The 11,299-nt window shown below is 33.4% G+C and overlaps 1 long non-coding RNA gene across 1 annotated transcript; it reads left to right on the top strand.

Moving 5' to 3' along the window:
- Nucleotides 1-2,779: 2,779 nt before the first annotated feature.
- On the top strand, nt 2,780-3,918 carry LOC113320570. Its single transcript, XR_003346175.1, has 2 exons — nt 2,780-2,988; nt 3,365-3,918. It is a non-coding gene; the product is annotated as an uncharacterized LOC113320570 (long non-coding RNA).
- Nucleotides 3,919-11,299: the final 7,381 nt, after the last annotated feature.

The raw sequence follows: 11,299 nt of genomic DNA, 5'->3' as shown, positions 1-11,299 counted from the left end.
TAGTGTGGTATACGTACACAAACACTTTCAGGAAACCTAGTACTTCCTGTCTACCACTTACTTTCTAATGTTAGCTTAAGATAATTTTCTATAAAATAGAGAGAATTTAGATTCCTACTTTGGAACGTCTTCAGGAGGATCCTAAAGTATATGGACTGCCTAAGCAACAAAGAGTTGTCTGTTCAAATCATGGACTTCGCAATCACAGTGTTCCTTATGTATGCATTGTCATTCTTTATTTTCCCCGGGTTGTTGTCCAAAGATACCGGAAGACATGGCTTGGGTACTTGGTAAGTCCTCGGCTACAAAGAACCATAAATTTTATTTTGGAACTTCGTGATTGTATATTCACGTAATGCGCAAGCAGGTGCAGTTCCTAATCTCAGCTTCACTTTTTTATGTTAACTATCCAAAGGAAAAACTAGACAGATTAAGGTGCGACAACAAAAAAAACGGAAAATGGGTCATTTGTCCAAATATTTTTAAAACATGGTTCAAATGGACGAGTAAAAATTAGTACGGGTGAAATGGACAAATTTCTTTTAGCAAGGATGAAAGTGGATTCATCCTGGCTTAAACTTAAAAAATAGTGAGGATGAAACTGGATGCATCATGTGTAAATTAAAAAATAAGAAAAAGTATTTGAAAATTGGTAGGATGAAACTATTTACATCCCGACTATTTTTATATTTTTGTCCATTTAAACAGTATCAAAATCTAAGTGTCCTTTTCACCCATGAATTATTGGTTTTTGTCTTTTTAACCAATTTTGTGAAAAAAAATTTAACACCCTCATTCTGAAATCCTGGTTCCGCCACTGTTTGGATCCCTTTAATAGTCGGTCCCAATGACTAGCTCGTGCGTTTCTAATTCTCATGGTGTGAAATGGCGATAGTGTTTAGATTCTCTGCCTTAACAAGTATTTTAAAACAAAAATGCTTCACGAACCGAGAAAAGAAAACCACACGAAAACCATTTACTCACATACTCTCACTCGTAAGGTCCAAAAATGGCCCCTGCTAACTACCAAATAATGGGGTCCACCTGTTTATGTGAGACAGCAGTTTCTGCGTGGTTTTTTTTCTCGGTCCACGAAGAACCACTGATTTTAAAATTAGAAAGTACTTTACTATTTCTTTTTGACTTGAAGTACTTTTTACTCGATCGATAATGCAGGCTACCCTAGAGAAGCTAGGGGGAAATCTCCTGGATGGAGCACCAGTGATCTCCTAGAACTGAATCCAGGAGCAGCCTGTCAATGGGAAATTGAACCGAATGGACACCACATAAAATTCCAAAGTGAATTTCAAGCCATTCTCGAGTTGTTTATTGGATTAATGCATACAAAGGCCGAAGAAGAGAGATTCAAAAATGTGGAAATTTCTTAGGTTCCTCCCTCTTCTAGAAACCCGTCAATAAAATAATATATATATGAAGTCCAAACTATAAGATCTATGGTTAAAAATAATAGATTTAAACAAAATTTACATCTTCATATTTTTAGATGGACCAATTTAATCTTGATTAGTTACATACTATATTTTTATAAATAATAAAAAAATTGTTGACGTAGCTACCTTTCCGCTCAGTTAGCTAACCGTTACATCTGTTAATAACAAATTAATTGATAAATTGATATTTTACCATTAACTTCGTTCAATATTTGTTTTGCCGGTTTTTTGGCTCAATTATATTGTTCTCTCCCTCTTGTATCTCTCCTCTTAACAGTAAAATCATCATTAGTGGACGAAATGAAAAACACTAGGGGTAAAGAAATGTATGTTGTAGATTTTACTGATGATACAAGAACATTCTACGTCCATAAAAAGAGTTTTAGGAAAAGACCAAGCAACAGTGGTAATTATCAGGGTCAAGTAAATGATATAAGACAAGGGGGAAATGTATGTTCTAGATTTAACTTGAGACTGGATTGGCGGTGGTCATTTACAACTTCTGATGATCATAGTTTAATCTTTTCACCTCATTTATGAATGATAATTTGATTTTTCAATCATATATATTAATGATAATTCGATTTTTCATCTTATATATGGATGATAATTTGACTTTTCACATGGATGATAATTTGATCTTTCATTTTATATGGATGATAATTTGATTTTATACACTGATGATAATTTGATTTTTCACTTTGTATGGATGATAACTTGACTTTACACATTGATGATAATTTGATTTTTCACATCGTATATGGATGATTGATTGAAGTTTCATTATATATGGTTGATTATTTAATTTATAAGGTTTGAACTTTTAAAAAATGTTTGAAAATTCATTTTAAGTGGTAAAAATTTTGGTCTTCACTTTATATAATATTCAGTAAAAATTTATTTATTCCCTTGTATTTTGGGGAAAAATTAGGTTTTCACCTTATAATATTCCTGTGAAAATTTATTTTTCACTTTTATTTGCGCGAAAAAAAAATGTTGTCATCTCGGTAGATTAATGGAGAGAAGGAAGACAGAGAAAGGTAGAAAAAACCCAACCGAATTAAACAATCAAAGGAAGAGTGAGAAAGGGTTATTTGGTTTTTGGTACTCGGGTTTTGATCCAAAAATGGCTTTGGTCAACATTTGTCCAGCTTTTGCTCGTGGTCTAAAAACTAACGTTGACAATCCTTGACCGTTATTGACCTAAATTTTATTAAATTTCTAAAATAAATTATCTGAGTTTACAAGTCCACCCCTAAATACGATGGTTCCTAACTAAACCATTAAATCAATGGTTCCCAATAAATCCCCTAAATCTACAGTTCTACACACTAATTCTGTTTTCTCTGCCTCATCAATTTTTTTTGCTTCGTCTTGGTGCAACGTCATATTTTGCTTTAATAAACTGATATTGAAAAAATGAGGAAGACCAAGAATCCAGTGATGGGTTTTATGCAAAAGATGAATTTCAGAAGCCGGAGAACGAAGCTGAAATCCATTGTTAAAATTGCTGCTATTAATGGATTTGATTGAATTAGTGAGTATAATTAACCGGCAAAGAAGGCGGATTTGATGAAATTGCTTCTATTGATGGTGAATCGATTGTTAAAACTGTTATTGCTGCAATTGCATCTGATTTGAGACAATTTAGGCTTAAAGATGGGGTTTTGATTTTGTTAGGATTCGGTTGGTTTCTCTGATTTTTAGGGTTGTGAATTGGGGAAATTATACTGCTTTTGGAGTTGATTGGATTGATCTTTATTTCACATCATCAATTTCTTCTTCTTATGTAGTAGTAGTGTTGTTTTACATCTCTACTGTAGATCTATTAAAATCAGTGAAGAAGCAAGTTGTTCTTGCTATTTTTTCTTATGGATGATTAATGTAGTTGTTGATGCTTGAATTCCCTGCAGGGAAGGAGATAAACAAGGGTTAGAAGAACACAAAAAATTCATCTCTGCCATAACAATTCATACCCTGTAGCTGTTTGAAGAAAGTTTCCAAAGGAGTCTCTGCATTGCAGTACTATATGTCACATTAAACAGGTTTTTCTCTGAATTATGCGGTGTTCTCGGCAGGGTTTGACAAGATTTTGGAGGCCAATATTGGTAATAAAGGCTCAACTGTGTTCGTGAATGAAAAAAAAACGAAGAATTGGATTTTGTTGCTACCGGGAAAATAGCCTTGAGTGGCTGCATTTGTCGTTGATTTCATTGATGGTTGGTTGAGATATGTAGTGTCTTTCAGCTTGACTGTAACGAGCATATGTTACATGTTGTGAAACACAGATTTGCAGGTGAAGAAGAATATAGAAGGAAGATCGAAATCATCCACAAATTGGCCCTCTCACCCACAGAAACTGCACGCTAAGTGTTTGATTTTTTTCTTCAAAGAAGATTAAAATGCTTAGAGTGTTCTTAGTGTTGTCTACAAATTTAATGGGTATAATGGTAATCTTGGTTATTAATTAGATTTTAATTAATTAATTTAATAATTATTACCTGAAAGTCAGGACTTAACTGGGTCAATGCGAGTCAATGTTGGTCTTTAGACCAAATGCAAAGGCTGGACAAATGTTAGATCAAAGTCAGTTTTTGGCCAAAATGTGAGTACCAAAAACCAAATAACCCAGTGAAAAAAGATAACTAGGAGAGAGAATCTTTTGAAGGGATTTGTTAGGGATTGACATTTATCGCACGTTCTTTATTTAAGAAAATAATCAAAATTAGTTTCTTAATTTAGGTAAAAAAGGTTATTAGTGTAATCTGTTCTCATTATAGTTAGTTATGGGTTTCTAATATACAAGATTTTATTGGTGGGTTTGTGATATAAAAAAATAACAAATTGGACTAGAAAAAAGATTCCCCATTCAAAAATAGTTCTTATTTTGGAAGCATAAAGTATAATATAGTTCTTATTTTGGAAGCATAAAGTATAATTCATCAAACTTCAAAATATTTAATTTAGAATGTTATTATTAGGGCTTAAAAGTGTACGGGTTTACGGGGGCTTGATGGGTTATGAAATAGTAATTCTTGTAATCCCTACTATTTTCAATAATACCGAAAATACTCTCGATTTGATTAGTGATAATTATGATTATTAAGTAAACTAATCACCGTTAGTCAATGCATTAGACTAATTTAATGATTAATTTTTTTAGACTCAAATATTTTTTATTTTATTTTTCCAATTTTGAAGAAGGAGAAGGATGATTTTGATGAACTTTCTTGAAAACTTAAAAGAAAAACTGATGAAACCTATCTTGAAGCTAGTCTAAAAAAACCTTGTAATCAACCCTCATTAGAAATTTTAATTAATTCAAATCCGTTAGAAACTAGAAAAAAAACTGATTTTTTTACAAGTTAGGACTGGGAAAATGTTGTCGTCTCATCCGTAATACGTAAAACCGGTCCGGAAAAGATCTTTTTCAAGCCATTAAAAGGATTTACGGTTCGACATTTAAGAATTCCTGGCGGCAATCAAGTTTTACGGATGGGTTAAAATGAACTCCTGGCCAAATACTTATCAGAGTTACCTGTGTCGCAATCACGACCGCAAACCCAACCGTAAATGAAATAAACGGCTGGAATACCCAACCGTTTTTGGGCCTGAACACTCTCAACCAATGCATTTATTGCATTTTTTTAACTTTTACAAATATGATTGATGACCTTAACAGCTAGTTTTAAAAAAAAAGTTGTCGTTAGGTTATTAAATCCTATAAAATGAGACCAAATTCTATCATCTCTTCCTCACCCAAATTCTAGTTATAAGCTCTAATATTTATTCTCATCTATTTCCCATCCAAAAGAAGAAGAAAACACGCAATGGTGACTCCCTACCCTTATTTTGAAGATTCTGCGATTGTTAGAACATGGGCGACGATCAGACAATATGATGAAGATCTAGACATTGACGTAGATCAAATATATCTTTCTTTTTGGAACCGTGTTTACATAGTTTTTGTGGCACTAAACATAAATCGTAATGGAAGAACTTTGGAAATCGTTAAGGAAATTAAGATTCGAGAAAGTCCTTGAAGAATGTGAAGCTTTCAAAAAGGAAATAAAAGCCATGAAGGAAGCCGATCTCACTATGCCGGATGATACAAGAGTAAGTTTTTTAAGAAGTTGTTTCATTAGAAATCGTTTTTAATAACACTATCTAACATAATGTATTTGTTTCTATAGTGGTCGATGGCTCACCACCAATGTGAGGCAGTTCATGGGAAAGAGTATGAAATGATAGCTATCACATCTTGGAAAATACTACCTATGATTTTGATTGATACGAATAAGGATTTATTTCAAACGTTATAATCTATCCTATCAATGTAATGAAATATGTATGCTTTTCCGATTCAAGCAATGAAAAACCTTTTTGGTCTATTGAGTTATATGTTTGTTCAATTTCTTAAAAGAAAAAACCAATAGTTTTCAAATTCTTTTAAGTATTTTCGTCCAGGTTTTTAATCACAAATGACCTTGCGGTTTTGATCAGAAAAACTGAAAATTCAGATTTACGGTTTGGATAACGGACCGTGACTGAACCGTAAACAAAATATCTTCTAGGTCTATATGGTTTTCAGGACGTACCCAGTCTTCCATAAGCATATATGGTTTGAAATTTCCTTTTTCGGAAGGGATTTAACTGGTTAGGGGAGGATATTCTGGCTGTTGGTTGCGATTCCATAATTACGGCTACTTACAGCTGGTTTACCTAGCCGTAATTTTGTTTGGTTTTGTAAAAAAATTTACCGTATTCAATCAAGTTTTTCATTCGTCAATTCATAATGTTACGATTACATAATTATGTCGTGTTACATTCAATAGTTATACCCAAATGGAAAAAGAAAACATAGAGTATTACAACTAAATACTCAAGCTTTGTTGAAAATCTCAACAAACTCTTTCGTGATCCAATAGCATTTCTCATGCTCAAATGCTTTGAGACGAATAAGTTTGTATCAGGAAATTGCCCATACTTCCTAAAAAAACAAATCAAGATGCAGTAGTATATTATTCAAAACTTACTTGATGAAAAAATTTCGCACATACTCACTCTATCGAAAAAGGACATATCGAGACTTATCGCCTTCACTCGTTCCAATTACACCCTTAAAACTTTCATTTCTAGGTAGATTTCCTCGAATCTTTCCTTTATTTCATTGACCATTCGGTGTGATTACCATCTATGGCAACAAAGACCATAAATACGTGGTTCCATTGAAAATTATCACTTTCGCCCACGTTAATGTGTTGATCTTCGTCATGCTTTCTCACCGTGAGCGAAGCTCTTACGATTGTAATATTTTCTTCGGTGGTATATCGGGAAGCCATTTTTCTTCTTTATTGTTACAACAACTTGAGAGTTTTGAGAGTTTTTGCACAAATTCTTTGTTGGAGAAGGGTCATTTTATAGCAAAGAACGACCCAACGACTATTTTTTTCAAAAACTAGTCATTTCTCGAAAAAATCAGTTCAATAACTCATTGTAATTAATATTTTATGACTAGGAATCTTGGAAATACCAAGTCGTTCTTAACTTTCCAGGTCAAACATTTGAAATCCCATATTTACAACCAGGATTAATGGAACGACCAGGACGTATTAAGATGTCGGCTAGGTTTTAACCCTTACCAATCTGTAATCCTAAACATTCCCAGCCGTTTTAAATACGTCCCAGCCGGGGCCTTATGCTTACGGCTTGGTCAGGGTTAAAACCCAACTGAGAAATCCAAAGCGACTTTGTTTTCAATGTTTCCTGGCCGTAAATCTGGGACTTCCTTGAGTTATTGCATTGACCTTTTAGAGGAAATGAGTTATTGCATTGAGTTTTTTGAGGAACGACTAGTTTTTGAAAAAAAACTATCCGTTGGGTTATTATTTGCTATAAAATGACCCTTCTCCAATAAAGAATTTGTGCAAAAACTCTCAAAACTCTCACAAGCTTTCAACCTATAATTATTCCAACAAAAAAGAAAAACATGGTTACTCGCTACACCACCAAGGAAGATGTTGCAATCATTAGAGCGTGGCTGACGGTAGGAAAGAATCACGAAGATGTACTCATTTACATAGATGAAGACATCTGATTCTTTTTAGAACTGTGTGCGTATTGTTTTTGTGGCGTGAGACGGAAATCGTAATGGAAGATCGATGAAAATCGTTAACAAAATATTCGATAAGCTCTTTCCACAATTGGAAGCTTTCAAAGAGGAAATTAAAGTCGTAATGGAAAACAATCCCAATATACCACGTGCTCAAAGAGTAAGTTTGTCAATAATTCGTCCATCAAGTATTGTTTTTCATAGCATAAATTTTTAATTGATTTGTTTTTCATCGGGAGATGGTCGAATCCAATTATGAGGATGTCCGTGGAATTGTTTTTGACTTTCATGGTTGTTATAGTGTCTTGGAAGAAAGTACTTATGCTGATTTCGATCACTATTATTAAGACCCTTAATGTAATGTTCTTTTCTTTAAACTTTATGCTATGAAATATGTATTCTCTTTAAGTTTCAATGAAATGATATGAATTATGTATGCCTTTTTCCTTTTATGCAGATAATCACGGTTAGGAAATGATAGAAAAAAACCTAGCCGTTATAATGGTTAACGGCTGGGAAGTGCTTTCCAACCCAACCACAAGAGAATTAAACGGCTAAAAGAACTGCAAGACCAAGCCGTAAACATCAATTACGGCCGAAAAATGGTTTCTACGGCTGGGACCCTAACGTTATGGTGAGAAATTCCTAGCCGAGGTCAATAAAATTTTAATTTTATTATTTATTTATTTTTGCAGATATTAAACAACTTACGACTAGGAAAGACCCAACCGTGAAAGGTACTTCACGGATGGGAGTTATTTGTGTCCCATCCGTAGCCACCTATTTTCGGCTTGGTCGACTAGAACTCATAACCATAATCATCTCAGAAGCAGATTTCCTAAACCTTAAATTCATCAATCTTACCTGTTAAGACAATCTAAGGTTAAATAAATGGTGGGTTTTTTTATTCTTAACAAATTCTGGTGTTTGGACACATTCATTTGGACAAATTAATTCACCAAATACTCTCCCCGTTTCTGAAAAAGTGTTACTTTCACTTTTTCAATTTGGCCTATTTTTAGGCTAAAATGAAAAAGTGAAAGTATCTCTTTTCCAAAACAGAGATAGTATTAAATTTGTTGTTCAAAACCTTTATCAACTTTAATAAATATTTTTGAAAATCGATGAAGATTTGATCAAAAAATTTGGTTTTGTTGTTTGATTTTGAGAAGAAGAAGAGGAAAATATGTTGGTGAACTAATTCTGGTTTTGAAATTTGATTTAGTTCTGATTTTAGGTGTTATTATGATCAAAGAGTAAATTTGACTTTTCAATTAGGTCCCCTTATCCACCCTAAGGATGTTAGATATCCTATGAAACCCCCAAATCCCAAAGGATTTAAGACCCAATAATAGGATTCTTAATTTAGTAAGTAGATTTGATAACTTATTAGCAGCGAACATATCAACTCTATATGATCAATCTGTCATCAATAACACATGAACAAGAAACAATTTAAACAGCCTAATCAGGGACACCATTGTAGTATTATCATACAAATACTTGAAAATGGTTGATTTTAACAACATTTTCGTATATATAAAAAATTACTTCCAGAATGAAGGGAGATACACCATTAACAGAAGGTGTTCCCAAAAGTTCAAGTAATTTCTATCATGTATCTTCACTCCAAATTCTAAAATGTTTGTGTTAGAGTACTGCTCGGTCGAACTCGCAATTGTTTCTATCTTAAGCTTGTTTGTCAAGTTTAGGTGTCAAAACTATAAGTCTTGATTTAGTCTACTTATAGCTATATCTCAGATTATGATAAAATGTGTATTTGAACTTTAGATTTCACGACGTTCATCGATTGAATACGAAGATCTACTAATGGGATATTGGAGGAACTTCATCAACAAAAGGTATGTGGATACTTGAACTCAGCTATCACTCAGAAGTCTATTCTATTCTATCTCCTATTGAGACTAAGTCGTATAGCTATATAGACTTTTACATTATACACATTTGATATTTCGAGCTGAGTTTAACTCGCTTATATCTTTCTTGAAATATGTGTTGGAAAGGTTTTTGCTTTGGCTACGTTCATCATTGTTCTTGAAGTTAAGTCAAAAGATGATCATGTAAAAATTACCTTGAAACATCTTACATGATTTGTGTGAGACGGTCATTTAATGTAGACTTAGAATGTTTCGTATTGATTATTCGATCACTTGAAAATTGCTTATAAGATAATAGTTTGTGTGAGACAGCTATTGTCGTCTTTTAAGGATGTTTCAATGATTGAAATGGGAGTTTATAACAATTAACCATTGTATGGATATAGCACATTATGCATACCAATATGCAAACTATTGTGGAATGATTCAGGTCCGGGAACCAAGTATGCATACCCGTATGTTTTAACTGTCAAAGTACGAGAACTAAGTTTGCATACCCGTTTGCGAACTATTTCACCTGGCTTCGATCCTGAACGACAATATGCATACCCGTTTGCGAACTGTCGGAAAAGATCAAAGTCCGGAACTTAAGTTTGCGTACCCGTTTGCAAACTTAGGTGGTTAATTTATAAAATCGGTTAAGTATGATTTCATACTCATGAGAAAATACATTTAAATATTAAGGAATGCAATCTTTGCAAACCGTGGATAAATGTTCATGAATTGATTCTCTTGAATCAAATTCGATTTTGCTTCAATTGTGTTTTGTATACTTCTATGAGAATATAAAAATTGAACAACTCTATGAGTAGAACAATTAGATTCATTTGATTATCATTTGATATAGAAGTGTTAAATGAATGTGGTTAATACATATGTGTTCATATGGCTAACTTCGGTTAACTGTTATTGATCCAACTCAATATACACGTTTAGGTATGGTTACTACCCATATCTAAATGAAGGTATATTTCATTTGTGTGTAACAAGCTAAGACCATCTAACAGTGGAGAAATATTTCTTTGGTTTTAAGCAAACTTAGCTTGAATCTTAAATCAGTTTTTCATCTAACGGTGAATATTAATTGCTTTGTTAGTAAGCTAACTTCGAGTGCAAACCCTGTTTTGAAAGACTATATAAGGGAGAACTCTAGCAACTGGAAAACATAATCCTCACACCTCCTGTGTGATACTAGTTGCGACTAGAGTCGATTCTCCTTTAACCTAGGTTTTTCCTAAAACCATTATAGGTTAACGACTTGAAGACTTCATTGGGATTATGAAGCCAGATCCAACTATTTTCTCTGTAGTTGCGTGTTTTGATCTTACTTGTTCTATTGTATTGATTACTATCTTCTCTAAGATTTTCTCGAGATTTATCTCCGATGGTAAGATATAAAAAGTAATCAAAAAGATCTTCGTCTCATTCTTTGTGATTCCATAATACTTGTTCTACTACCATATAGTTAATTTATGGTGAGGTGATTGATATTTCTAGGCTGTTCTTAGGGAATATAAGACCGGATTATCAATTGGTTCTTGTTCACCTAGATTTATCAAAATAGGGAACAAAAAATTTGTAGCTATTTCTGTGGGAGACATATTTATATATCAGAATAGACTTTTCTGTGGAAGACAAATTTTTTATAAAGTCTTCGCTTTGGGTCATATAAACTCTTAGTTGTGGGTGAGATCAGCTAAGGGAATCAAGTGCGTGGAGTCCTACTGGGATTCAGAGGTGTAAGGAACGTTGTACATTAGTCAGTAGGGCTCAACCACATTCGAATCCTAAGTTCACTTGTAATAGCCTAGTGTCTGTAGCGGCTTAATACATTGTGG

Source organism: Papaver somniferum, chromosome 11 (assembly GCF_003573695.1).
Source record: "Papaver somniferum cultivar HN1 chromosome 11, ASM357369v1, whole genome shotgun sequence".
NCBI lineage: Eukaryota > Viridiplantae > Streptophyta > Magnoliopsida > Ranunculales > Papaveraceae > Papaver > Papaver somniferum.
This window is presented reverse-complemented; position numbering and strand designations above follow the sequence as displayed.